Source organism: Heterocephalus glaber, unplaced genomic scaffold (assembly GCF_053883595.1).
Source record: "Heterocephalus glaber isolate CG9 unplaced genomic scaffold, H.glaber_assembly_v1.0 deba00001461, whole genome shotgun sequence".
In the NCBI taxonomy this organism is placed as follows: domain Eukaryota; kingdom Metazoa; phylum Chordata; class Mammalia; order Rodentia; family Bathyergidae; genus Heterocephalus; species Heterocephalus glaber.
In genome coordinates, this window is record NW_028258308.1 from 45,663,852 (window position 1) to 45,678,020 (window position 14,169).

Sequence of the window (14,169 nt, forward strand, 5' to 3'; positions counted from 1 at the left end):
CAGGAGCCTGTTTAGAAGTCTTGTACCCTTGCTTGGCACTGTATGTACAATTCTCTGTGCTTTTGTGGAGGGTTGCACTTGATTTCCCTGGTTGTTTTGAGTACTGGAGAGGACCAGGTCTTGTTTGCTCCTAGTCATCTGTGGATATGAGTGAACAAAATGCAAGGGGTGGTCACAAAGACTTTGGCATGAGTTGTTTGATGGAGGGGCAGGGCATATTTGGAGGGAGCCATGTGAGATACAAATAGAGAGGCAGCTGGGTGTTCAAGAAGCAAGGTCAGAGACAAAAGCTGGAGGGCTCTATATTCCCAGGTGGCCTCCTGTCAGCCCAAGTAACAATCCAAACCATTCTCCAAAGAACAGTGCTATTTATTTAGGTAGAGTAAAGCATTGTAATGTGAATGCACCTTCCTTAAAAACTATGACTTTTCAACAATGTTGAAAGGTAGGATAAGTATTTAAGAAAAAGCAAAGAAGACTCTGTGAGATATTTAAGACAATTCTTGGCTACAGGACAAGGGAGGTACCAATGCAAGGTTGAATATCATTGCTGGGCAGAGGTTCTCACAGAAGCATTTTTTGTGTTGGGGTCGTGGCAGTCCTTTTATTTTTACTAACTTGTTTGTAGTACATAATGTTTGCATTTATCTTAAGGAGTAGGTACATGTACTTAACATATCTTAATTCTTTTTATTTCCCCCCCCTTCCCCTCCCTACCCTCTCCTTGTCTCTGGATACCCTTCCCATTTGCAAATGAACTATCTCCCTGTGTTTTTTTACCCCCCAGGATCTCTCTATGTAGTTCAGGCTGGCCTTAAACTTGCTATGTACCTATGCTGGCCTCAAACTAGTGGTGATCCTCCTGTCTCAGCCAACTGAATGCTGGATTACAGGTATTTGCCACCCCTCCTGGCTCCCTGTTTAATTATATCTATCTTTTATTTTGGTTTTAGGTTTGTGTATCTTTCATTTAACATTATGGTCTCAAGGTGCATCCATTTTCTACAAATGACTCAAACATATCCTTTATGGCAGAGTAGTACTCCATTATGTATAAACATTCATATTTTCTTTATCTATTTATCAGTTGAGTGATATATAGGCTGCTTCCAAGATTTAGCTATAATGAGTTGTGCTGCTATAACACAAGTATGCATATATCACTGTGATACAATGTCTGTAACTCTGTAGGGAAGAGACTTAGAAGGAGAATAGCTGGATCAAATGGAATTTATAGTTTCAGTTTTTTGAGGAATCCCATACTGATTTCCGTAGTGGTTGTACTAGTTTATATTCCTACTAACAATGTAGAAGAGTTCCTTTTACCCCACAGCCTTTGTTATTAAAGAAGAACTTAATAGAAAATCAGTTTTCCTTGTTGAAAGCAATCTAACTTCTTGTAGCTCCCCATTCAGGTTCTACCCTTCCCCTATAACTGCTGACTTCTGCTCTGCTACAGATAAGGAAAACAGCAAGATTCTTGCTAACAGGGTCCTGTTATGTCCTGGTTTCTCAGGAATCTGCCTTCCTTCCATGCTGAACTCCCCCCTAGTACTGATAAGGTAGACAATTGTATTCCTGTAAATGAAGTCTTTTTAAAAATTTTATTTTATTTTATTTTTGAGACAGGGTCTCACTATCCAGTTTAGGCTAGTTTTGAACTCACTGTGTAGCCCAGGCTGGCCTCAGATTTTCAGCAATCCTCCTTCCTCAAGTGCTGTGATTACAGATGTGCACTGCCATGCCTGGCTTGAAAATGAAGTCTTGTAACCTCTGAGGAACTATACGCTTTCAAAAGATACAGATAGGGTTGATAACTATTCTTGTAAACAAGGTTTTACATCCTAAAACTCCTGATATCTGGCTCAGCTAAGCTGCAAGGATAAGCTGTAAAACTGTCACTGAGTAACTGTCTTTATTCCATTTTGTGCCAATCCCCTTAACAAAAATGTATAAAAATTGGTGCTTCTCCTTTGTTCAATACTCAGTCATTTTGAACAGTAGCCTATCTCAGTCCAGGTGCACCTCATAAAATTCTCCTGTTTTCCATTGGTCTCTCTCTTCTCTCTTGGATACTGCAACATTTCTGGTGACCATGAAGGGACAAGAGAGGACAGAGTATCTGTCTCCTTTGCTTTCAGGCCCAAGAAGGGCCCAAGCTGCAGGAATCTTGAGACTTCTTGTGCCACCAGATGAGACTTCAATTCTGAGAGGGAACCAGCCCTCCCAAAGCTGGAGACCTCTCTCCTGTCAGCACAAAAGGAACCTGTGAGGATTCAGGACAGTTCTGGTAAAGGTATGCTACAAGACCATGGTAAAGTTTTGGGGACCCACAGGGTAGCCCATTCCCTTAGGATGGAAGGGGAGACTGACCACTTCCTGGGGTATACCAAGTAATATGACTCGGGGGAGTTGGTTGAAACAACCTCATGTGGAACTCAAGGGTGGCCTATGATGAGAGTTACTCTCAAACAACTCATAGGAGAGCCCTGCCATGGGAATGGCTCACAGCTTGTGAGAGAGGCCTGCAATGAGAGTGGCTTGCTAAGGTGGTGTGCTGAGTAGTCAGACTCAAGGAGACTTGGAAAATACCCACACCCAGGTGTGCTGAGTACCAGACTCAGAGGGACTTAGTCAAAACCTACATCTAGGCTGAAAAAGTGGCAGAGGGGAGGTGCGTGATTGCGTGGGAAAGAGCAGAGTAAAATGTGTGGGTCACAGGTCTCAGCATAGCCTGTATTCTCCAGGCAAGTATGGGGCCAACCTGGACTAGTGACAATCTGAATATGGGTTATGGTGGTACCCCATAAATGCTAGACACATTGTGGGGTGTGAGTTTGGGATTACAAACCCTCCAATTGCTAAGGAGCACCTAAAAGCTCCTGAGAGGGAGGCAGTATAGTCAGCCTGAAGTGAAAGTGATTGAAAGAGTGAATTGTATCATAACAAGGTGGAAATGGGAAGACAAGCATTGAAACCCACCCCATTAGAATGTATGATAAAAAACTTCCAAGGAGTCTACACAGGGAAATATGAAGTAAAACTGACCTCCCCAGAGGTTAAGAACTCTTTGTGAAGTTGACTGGTCCTGTTTTGATATTGGCTGGCTGGCAAAGGGAATCACTGATCGGGTGACAATTGGGCATATACACAGCATGATAACCAGTGACAGAGAATGACCAGGACACCCGGATCAATTCCCCTACATTGACTCATGGTTAAATATAGTTCAGATGCAACCAGTCTGGCTGCAGCCCTGGTCAGAAGCATATTATAAGACACTCATAGCCCGAGCAATGCCCCAGACAGAAGAGAGAGGAATCAGCCTTACTGAGAGGCTCAACAACAAAAGAAAGAGCAAAAAGGAAAAGGAAAACCAGTTCTGCAAGAGCTGCCAGAAGAGGCAGAGACCTTTCCTCATTACACTCCCATTTACCCCCTATTATCAATGGCAGCCCATAGGAAAGCAAGATTGGATGACAGTGAGCCCAAAATCCTGTCCAAGGAGGAAAGGCCAGAGTCAGCATCCCAGAGAGAAAGTGAGGAAGTCCTAAACAATAAAGCAAGCTGTCTTTGAGTCAAGTAAGAGCCCTGCATATACCCCTCCAAGAGACTAAGGGACCCATTTATTATGATATGGAAGGCCAAATTTGAGGGAGACAATGGATCTTAGTCTATAAGCCCTTCTCAACTACTGATCCCCTCAGTTAGAAACATCATACTCCCTCCTATACAGAAAAGCCACAACCTCTTATAGATCGGATGCAATCCATTTTCCAAACACACAATCTAACCTGGGCAGATTGCAAACATCTCCTGTTGCTATTTAACACTGAAGAGCATCAGAGAATTACTCAAGCAGTGTATGTAAGTTGAGACCAGGAGGCTAAATGAGAGACTGATGGGAGGCTCAAAAAGAAAGCAAACCTGTTTGGAGCAGCGCTTATGGGAGGAAAAAGACAGAGGTTGCCAAAGGGTTGAAGTGTGGATGCAGACTGGACAAAAATGGACTGGAATCAGCCAGTCGACCAAAGGTAAATAGGGGTCAATGCACACAATGTAGAAAGTATGAACATTAGAAAGATGACTGCCCAGAAAATGATGAAAATGATGACAGAGATGATGATAAAAATTCCAAAACTATGGGCCGGGGATTTAGCTCAGTGGTTCCGGTGCCTGCCTTGAAAGCGCAAGGTCCTGAGTTCGATGCCTGGTACCAAAACAAAAAACAAAAACAAAACAAAACTAGGAGGCTGCCTGCTAAAGGCTTCATTCGACTTGCAGGAACTGATGGTTAGGAAGATTAGGATGGACCTGGCTTCATCTCCTTAGGCCCCTAGGAGCCCATGGTCACAATGAATGTAAGGGGTCATTTGATGAACTTTATGGTAGATAGCAGAGCCAAACAGTGGTGATACAACTTATTGGGCCTTTTCCCAAGAAAAATATGATTATTGTAGGAGCCACTGGAGTTCCAGAGAAGAGAACATTTTGGCAGCTTAAAAGATGTGTTATGGGGGGGCAGTGAGAAGTCCAACACAAGTTCCTATATCTGCCAAACGGCCCAGTTCCCTTGTTAGGGAGAGACTTGCTGCAAAAACTGTAGGCTCAAATTACCTTTGGGCCATGGGGGGGCTATGACTGTAAGCCAGGCCTGACCAAGGGGTAACCCTTACTGTCCCTCAGGCAGAGGAATGGAGATTGTATTCAGATAAGTCACAAAAGCTAGGGGTAGATGAGCTACATGGACTAGCACATGAGATTCCTGGGGTGTGGTTTGAAGACAACCCACTGGGGATAGCTGTAAATCAAACCCTGATGATATTAAAACTAAAGCCTGGAGTAGCTCTAGTTAAATTTCGCCAATACTTTCTCCCCTAGCAAGTTATACAAGGCATTCAAGGGCATTTTTAAATTAATATTAATTGGTACATTTTAGGTATACAATACATTTACATTTATCATTGGGTATTTGTACCTGAACATGATGTATCTTAATTCTTATTTTTTCCCCCATTACCAATGCACCCTTCACCCCCACCACCCTTGCCTACATAGACTTTGTTTCCATTTTTTGTTCTTTCTAATTATTTTTCCTTTCCTTTCTTCCCTTTCCACTTCCTCTTCTGCCACCCCTACCCCTTTGGACCTTTTCCTATTTCAAATTATCAATTATTCATTTTAATCATTTTCATCCTTATTTACACTTTCAGTTTCTCACACTAGAGATACTATTCGGTATTTACACATGTGTGTCCTATTTATTTCACTTAAGAGTATGACCTCAATATGCATCCATTTAGCTATAGATGACTCTAGTTTCTCATTCTTTATGGTTGAGTAGTACTCCATTTTATAAAACAACCACATCTTCTTTACCCAGTTTCCAGTTGATGGGCACTTGGGCTGTTTCCAAACCTTAGCTATTACAAACTGTGCCACTATAAACACAGGTGCACATATATCACTGAGGTATGATTCTTTTAATTCTTTGGGGAAGATACACAGTAGGGGAATAGCTGGGTCAAATGGGACCTCTAGTTGTAGTTCTTTGAGGTATCTCCATACGGATTTCCACAGTGGTTGCATCAGTCTACACTCCCACCAACAATGGAGAAGGGTTCTTTTCTCTCCACACCCCTTCCAGCATTTGTTATTTGTTGATTTCTTGATAGCAGCCATTCTTTGTGGGGTGAGGTGGAATCTCAGTGTTGTTTTCATCTGCATCTCTCGAATGATCAGTGATGTTGAACTTTTTTCATATATTTATTTGCTGTTTTTACTTCTTTGTCTGAGAAATGTCTGTTCATTTCAGATGCCCATTTTTGAATTGGCTCTTTGAATTTGGGGGGGGGTCTGATTTTTTTCAATTCTTTATATATTCTCAATAGTAGACCCTTGTCTGAGGTACAGCTGGTAAAAATTTCTTGCCACATTGTAGGTTGTCTCTTAGCTCTGTTGGTAGTTTCTTTTGCAGTGCAGAAGCTTTTTAACAAGATGAGATCCCAGTTGTTGATTCTTTGTGTTAGCTCCCGTGCTACTGAAGTTTTGTTCATAAAGTCTTTTCCTATGCCAATGTCATTGAGAGTTCTACCTAACTTTTCTTCCAGCAAGTTTACTGTTGCTGTCTTGATATTTAGCTCTTTAATCCACTTCAATCTCAATTTAGTGTGTGGTGATAGGTATGGGTCTAGTTTTAATCTTTGGCAGGTTGAAATCCAGTTTTTCCAACACCATTTATTGAACAGGCTATCTTTCCTCCAATGAGGGTGATTGGCTCTTTGTCAAAGATGAGGTGGCTGAGCATGTCTGGAGTTGTTTCTGCATCTTCTAATCTATTCCACTGATCTTCAGGTCTGTTTCTTTGCCAGTACCATGCTGTTTTTATCACAGTAGCTTTGTAGTATAGTTTCATGTTGGGGATTGTGATACCCTCAGCCATGTCTCTGTTGCCTGGAATTGCTTTTGCTATTCTAGGTTTCTTCTGCTTCCAAATGAATTTTTGGATTGTTTTCTCTAGTTCTGTGAAGTATATTGTTAGAATTTCAGTCGGCATTGCATTAAGTCTATATAGTAGTTTTGGAAGTATGGTCATTTTAACTATATTGATTCTTCCTACCCAGGAAAAAGGGATATCTTTCCATTTTCTTATATCCTTTTCGATCTCCTTCTTCAGAGTGCTGTAGTTTTCAGTGTAGAGGTCTTTTGCTTCCTTTGTTAGGTTGATTCCTAGATATTTCATTTTTTGGGTGCTATTGTGAGAGGAAATATTTCTCTGATTTCTCTCTCAGTGAGTCTATTATTTGTATATAAAAAGGCTATTGTTTTTTGAATGTTGACATTATATCCAGTTTCTCTCCTAAATTTGTCAATTAAGTCTAGAAGTCTTTTGGCAGAGTATTTTGGGTCTTCTATGTAAAGTATCATATCATCAGCAAAGAATGACAGTTTAGCTTCTTCCTTTCCTATCTTTATTCCTTTTATTTCTTTCTCTTTTCTAATTGCTGTGGCTAATATTTCCAAAACTATATTGAACAGGGGTGGTGATAGTGGGCATCCTTGTCTTGTTCCTGATTTTAGCATGAAAGTTTTCAGTTTTTGACCATTTAGTATGATGTTGGCTGTTGGTTTTTCATAGATAGTCTTAATCACGTTGAGATAAAGACCTATTCCAATTTTCTGTAGGGTTTTTATCATGAATGGATGCTGGATTTTGTCAAATGCCTTTTCTGCATCTATTGAGATGATCATATGGTTTTTGTCCTTGACTCTGTTAATATAGTGTATTACATTTAATGATTTACAGATGTTGAACCATGCTTGTATCCCTGGGATAAATATGACTTGGTCAGGGTGTATGATCTTCTTGATGACCCTCTATATTCTGTTTGTCAGTATCTTGTTGAGGATTTTTGCATCTATGTTCATTAGGGAGATTGGCCTGTAGTTCTCTTTTGGGGTTGGGTCTTTCCTTGGTTTTGGAATCAAAGTAACACTTGCTTCCAGGAATGAATTTGGAAGTATTGCTTCCCTTTCAATTTCCTTGATGAATTTAAAGAGTAATGGCATTAGTTCTTCTTTAAATGTCTTGTAAAATTCAGCAGTGAAGCCATCAGGACCTGGGCTTGTCTTTGTTGGTAAATTTTTTGTTACATTTTCAATGTCACTCATTGTAATTGAGGTGTTTAGAATTTCTATATCTTCTTCATTTAACTTAGGCAATTTGTGTATATCTAGAAATCTGTCCATTTCTTCTGTGTTTTCCATTTTATTAGAGTACAGGTTCTTGAGGTAGGTATTGATGATCCTCTGAATTTCTGTTGGATCTGTTGTGGCTTCACCTTTTTCATTCTTAATTGCATGTATTTGTGCCTTTTCTTTTCTTTTTTTGATAAGGTTGGCTAAAGGTTTATCAATTTTATTTATTCTTTCAAAAAACCCAACTCTTTGATTCATTGATTTTTTTTGTATTATTCTTAGTCTCCATTGCATTGATTTCTGCCCTAATCTTTATAATTTCCTCTCTTGTACGAGCTTTGGATTCATTATGCTCTTCTTTTTCTAGGAGCTTGAGGTTCGGCATTAGGTTATTTACCTGAGTTCTCTCTGTAGTCCTAATATGGGCATTCACTGCTATGAATTTCCCATGTAGAACTGCTTTCGTTGTGTCCCATAGATTCCTGTATGTTGTACTGGCATTATCATTTACTTGTAGAAACAGTCTAATTTCTTCTTTAATTTCCTCTGTGACCCATTGGTTGTTCAGGAGACTGTTATTCAATTTCCATGTATTTGTGGGTATTTTGTGGTTTCTTATGTTATTAATCTCCAATTTTGCACTATGGTCTGATAATATACAGGGGACAACTTGAATTCTTTTATATTTACTTAGATTTGCCCTATGAGCTAGCATGTGATCTACTTTGGAGAATGACCCATGTGCAGCTGAAAAGAATGTGTATTCTGATTTTGTGGGGTGGAGCACTCTATAAACATCTATTAAGTCCATTTGTTCAATAGCTTGGTTCAGTTCTAGAATTTCCTTGTTCACTTTTTGTCTAGATGATCTGTCTATTTGTGATAGTGGGGTATTGAGGTCCCCCCCTACAACCGTGTTAGTGTTTATTTTATTTATTTATTTGTGTTAGTTTTTCACATCTATTAATATTTGTTTTGTATATTGGTGGCATTTGTATTTGGTGCATATATATTTAGGATTGTCATCTCTTCCTCTTGGATTGTTCCCTTCACAAGGATGTAGTGACCATCTTTGTCTCTCTTAATTAGTTTTGGTTTGAAATCTACTTTGTCTGCAAATAAGATTGCTACCCCTGCTTTCTTGTGGGTTCCTGTGGTGTGGAGAACTGTTTTCCATCCTTTTACTTTCAGTCTATGAGTTTCTTTTCGAGTTAGATGTGTTTCTTGCATACAGCACATTATTGCCTTTTCCTTTTTAATCCATTCTGCCAGTCTATTTTTTTTTGATTGGTGAATTGAGGCCATTAACATTGATAGTTATAATTGAGAGATATTGACTCATTCTTGCCATGATGTTTTATTGTTGTTGGCTCTTTTCTTATTTTTGCCCATTTCCCTTTAGTCCCTTACCTTGCCTGGTGTCTTCTCTCTGTTGGCCCTCATGGAGTTGTGACCTTCATTGTCTTTTTCTAGGATATTGTTTGGTATTGCTTGTAGTGCTGGTTTGGTGTTCATGAAATTTCTCAGGTGTTCTTTGTTGTGAAAGTATCTAATTTCCCCACTGATTTTGAAAGATAATTTTGCTGGATACAACAGTCTAGATTGGAAGATATTTTATTTTAGGGGTTGAAATACTTCACTCCAGGCTCTCCTTGATTTGAGGGTTTGTGTTGAGAAATCTGCCATGATTCTGATGGGCTTTCCTCTGTAGGTGATTTGTTTCTTTTCTCTAACTGCCTGTAGAATTTTGTTCTTCTGTTGGGTTTCTGGGATCTTCACTATTATATGTCTAGGTTTAGATTTTTTTGATCTATATGCTTCACTTATCTGTATGTGCAATTCTCTAGTTCTGTCTGGGAAGTTTTCTACTATTACTTCTGTGAACAATTTTTTTATGTCAATTGTACTTTCTCCTGTTTTTATATGGACTCCTATCAGTCTTATGTAATTCTTCTTTGCATCATCTAGCAGCTGTTGTACTGATTTCTCATGGTCCCTTACTATCTTTAAGAAATCTCTGTTTTCATGGTCCTTAACTGCGATCCTGTCTTCTATGTCTGATATTCTGTCTTCAGATTCTCTTAGTCTGCTCTGCATGCTTTCAATGGAGTTTTTAGTCTCCTGAATATCTGTTTGAAACTGTTTCATGGATTCCATTTCTTTCTTATGTTGGGTGATCATGGTTTCCATTTCTTTCTTATGGTGAGCATTCATGGCTTCTAGCATGTTTCTGATCTCATCTATTTTCTTATCTCTTTCTGCTCTAGAGCCTCTAATCATGTCTTTCACTCTACTCACCATCTCTGTATTTATCCATGAGATATTTCTGCTTTGAATTTTTCTGGAGCCTCACGTATCTGCTTTGTTACTTCCTGTGCTTTCAGTTCAGGGTGTCCAGGTGGTTGATTATCAGACTTTTCCACCTCATTTCCCCCAGTCCCCCAGAATTTCCTTTTTGTGGCATGGAAGCCTGTGTTTGTGCCTTGCTTGAATGTCTTCTCATTTTTGTTTTTGGTACTGTCCTTGGTTTAATTCCTGGGTTGATATTTCAGAATTGCTTAATCTTTGTTGCTTGTGTTTAAAACTCTTGTGGAATGATTGCTTTTCAGAGGTATCTTCCAGATATGGCTTGTGTTTAGGTTTTGAGGCTCTAATGACCCTGAGGCTATTTTATTTTCCTTATACCAGGAAGGAAAACTGGTTAGATCAATCACAACATGTTATGCCAACTGTTACAATCAGAAATACCATAGCTTCAAGTGCAGTTTACAAAATGACAATTTGTGGTAGTTATTAATCTACCACATTTAACTACATGAAGTATAATCCCCTGTGTCTCTGTAGTGTCGGACCAGCTAGCAAAAGAGCCAGAAGGTGGGGGGAGGATGAATGGAATTGGGCCTTGCAGGCACCCACCCATCTAAGTGGAGTACCAGATGAAGGTGGGGCTGGCTCCAAGCCACTCCCGGAACCTCACCATGCCATGGACAGGCACTGGAAGACAGCCAAGGAGCTTCACGCTGCTTGGCTGACCTGAGGAGAGGAGCACTGGATGAAGGCGGGGCTCCAAGCTGCTCCTGGGACCTCACCGTGCCATGTGCAGGAACTGGAATGAAGCTGAGGAGCTTCAGGCTGCTTGGCTGACCTGTGGAGAGGAGCATCGGATGAAGGCGGGGCTCCAAGACACTCCTGGGACCTCACTGTGCCATGGGAAGGAACCAGAACACAGCTAAGGAGCTCCACGCTGCTTGGCTGAGTGGCAGAGAGGAGCACTGGATGAAGGCAGGGCTCTAAGCCACTCCTGGGACCTCCCATTCAAAGGCATTTAAAGAGGCTTTTAGAACATGGAATTCTGGCCAGTTGCCAGTCATCCTGGAACACCCTGCTCCTACTAGTACATAAGCCAGGGACAAATGAGTGCAGACCAGCATATGACTTGCATACCATAAATCAAGCTACTGAGACTATACACCTGATGGTGCCAAATCCATACACACTGATGAGACTTATTCCAGCAAGTGCTGCCTTGTTTACCTGCTTAGATATAAAAGATCCCATTTTCTGTATATGCCTTGTGCTGGTCAGCCAGCCCATTTTTGCATTTCAATGGGAGGATCCTGTCATGGGCATAAAAGAACAATTAACTTGGACTAGTCTTCTCCAGGGGTTCAAAAGCTCTCCTACAATCTTTGGAGAGGCACACGGAGGCAGTTAGGTTTTGGGCTATGTTCTCAGCTAACAGTGAACAGATTCCTGGCTAAGGGAGAAGATTTAGGCAACTCTTGTGGGAGATGTTTATAGAGTGAGTCAAAAACTTGAAACATTTGAGTAGGGGAATTAACATGGCACAGAATTGGCCATGGGAGGCAAGAGAGCTGTTGCCAGGAGGTAATTTCACCCTACCATTAACTCCCCTCAACTCTACTGCCATAAATCTAAGCATTTGACATTTTAAAGCTTCCATTATAGGAAGATTCTGCATTGCCCACTGGGGGAATAACCTTCACAGATTCAGTAGAGGAGTTAATTTCTCTGGGACAACAGTGTTACAGCAAGACCCTAGGAAAAACCTTGTGGTAGGGAAAACAAAATTGATCATATCCATCACTCTCAAATCCATTTTCTCATTTCCATCCTTGAACCTCTCTTTTTTTTCTTTCAAATCATTTTTATTTTCTTTTCTGGATAAGAGTACATCTACATATGATTCTCTAGAAATGACATGCTTGACTGACGACCATGTTTTGTTGGGTTAGTACTCAGTCCTATGCCCCAAAAGACAGAAAGGAGTCAAAAGAGGGCATGGCAGGGAAGAAGACATCTGTATCCCTTCACAGTGCAGTACTTCCTGTAAATTACACTATATCAAAATCACAAAGTATAATCCTTTTATTTTATTCTTTTCCAAAATTTTTAAATATTCTAATTTCTTTACATTTCCATCTAAATTTTGATGTCAGATTCACTGTGCCCATAAAATATACTGCTAGAGTTTTTAATTGGAACTGTATTAAATCTATAAATCAAATTGGGAAGGACTGACAGTTTTTATATGAACATTGTATACTTCTACATTTAGGTCTGTTTTGATTTCCTTCAGTACTATTTAGATTTCAGCATACAGATCAAGTGTACATGTATGTTATATTTATCCCTAAGTATCTATTCCTTCAGAACTACTGTAAATAGTACTTATTATTCCATGTTCCTATTGTACATTGATAGACAGTGGTTTTTCAGTATCCACAAGAGAGTGGTTCTAGGAAACTCCACAAATACCAAAATCCACAGATACTCAAGTTCCTTTAAAAATGTCATAGTATTTGTATACAACCTATACACATTCTCTTGTATATTTTAAATCATCTCCATATTAGTTATAATACCTAAGACTATGTAAATGCTATATAAATATTTGTTATATTATATTCCTTAGGGAATATGATAACAAAAGGCTTAGTTCAGACACATGCTTAGTTCAGCCACAATTTTTTTCACATACTTTTAATTCATGGTTGGTTGAATCTTCAGACAATGAACCTGAAGAAATAAAGGGCCAAATGTATAGAGAATTAAGACTGGGATGGGGATGGGTGTGTGTGTGTATCTTATATCCTGTGATCTTGCTAAACTCTAGGTTTTTGCAGATTCTTTGGAACAATCATGTTGTCTGTCAATGGAAACAGTTTTATTTCTTCTTTTCCAATCTCCTCTTTTATTTCCTTTTCTTGCCATATTAATGCTGACCAGTATTTTCTAATAAAATACTGAACTGGAGAGAGGTTAAGAGTAGACATTCTTGCTGTGTTCTTGTTCATGGAAGAAAACTTTTATTCCTTCACCATTAAGTATGATGTTAGCTGTAGTTTGTTTTGATTATGATTTTCCTTTTATGAACAGTGGAATTTAATTTGCTTTTTTTTTTTTGAGGATTTCTGCAATATGCTCATGAGGTAAATTGGTCCATAGTTTTCTTTTCCTTTGTCCTTCCTTTATTGTTTACTGTTTGTCTGGTTTACATAATCAGGTGAATTCTGGCTTCATAAAGAAAGGTGGAAAGTGTTTCACCATCTTCTAAGTTCTGATCCACCGAACTGACTGCTTCCCAGTGTCATTGGTCTGGTTTTCCCACTATTAACAGGTGGGAAAAACATCGCACTGAAGTCAAGCAGGTTGCTCAGCTCCTTGTTGGTCCCTATTGCAGCCATGTGCTGTTGTTGGGGGTTCATCTTTGGCCACTTCTCACTGTCAGGTAAAAGCCAAAATCCAACACCAGACCAGAACCACAACAAGCCTTTATTGTAGGGATGATCTGCCCAGCTGTCTCCAAACAAAGGAGAGAGAGCAATATGGCTAGGACAGGGAGCACTTTTTATAGGAGCAGGGGTGGGGCTTATAGAAGCTGGGGTGGGGTTGAGTGATATAGTGTCTGGGGATTGGAGGAGCCTGTGACATCACTAGTTGCTAGGAGGTAGCAAGTATCAGGTTATTATTTTGGTGGGAAGAGGGGCATGTTGGAAAGAAGAAGGTTGTCTTTTGGTGAGTGAAGCCATATTTTTAAGTGGGAAGCAGGGTATTATGGGAAGGAGAAGGCTGCCATTTTATGTAGCAGCCATTTTAAGGAGAGGGAAATCTAACATTCCAGGCTTTTTGTTCTATGGTTGTTGGGCAAAGGTCTCTTCTTCTGGAGCTGCTTCAAGCTGACAAAGGGGCTAAACCTGGATCTGATGGAGGCAGTGGTAGGTGGGGGCTAGTTCCCTTGGTACCCCACCATGATGAGCTCCGTAACTGTCTGGTTGGTAAATGCCCTTGTGCGTTCCTGCAAGAAAATTTGAAAACAGTGAACAAGCATGGTCCAAAGCAGAGGATCAGACATAATACTGAGGGGTCCCAAGAGTGGTAATAGCCAGGGGAGCCATGAGCTCCAGGAACCAAATGTATCCCACCATTGATTTGTAAGACCGAGGGCCT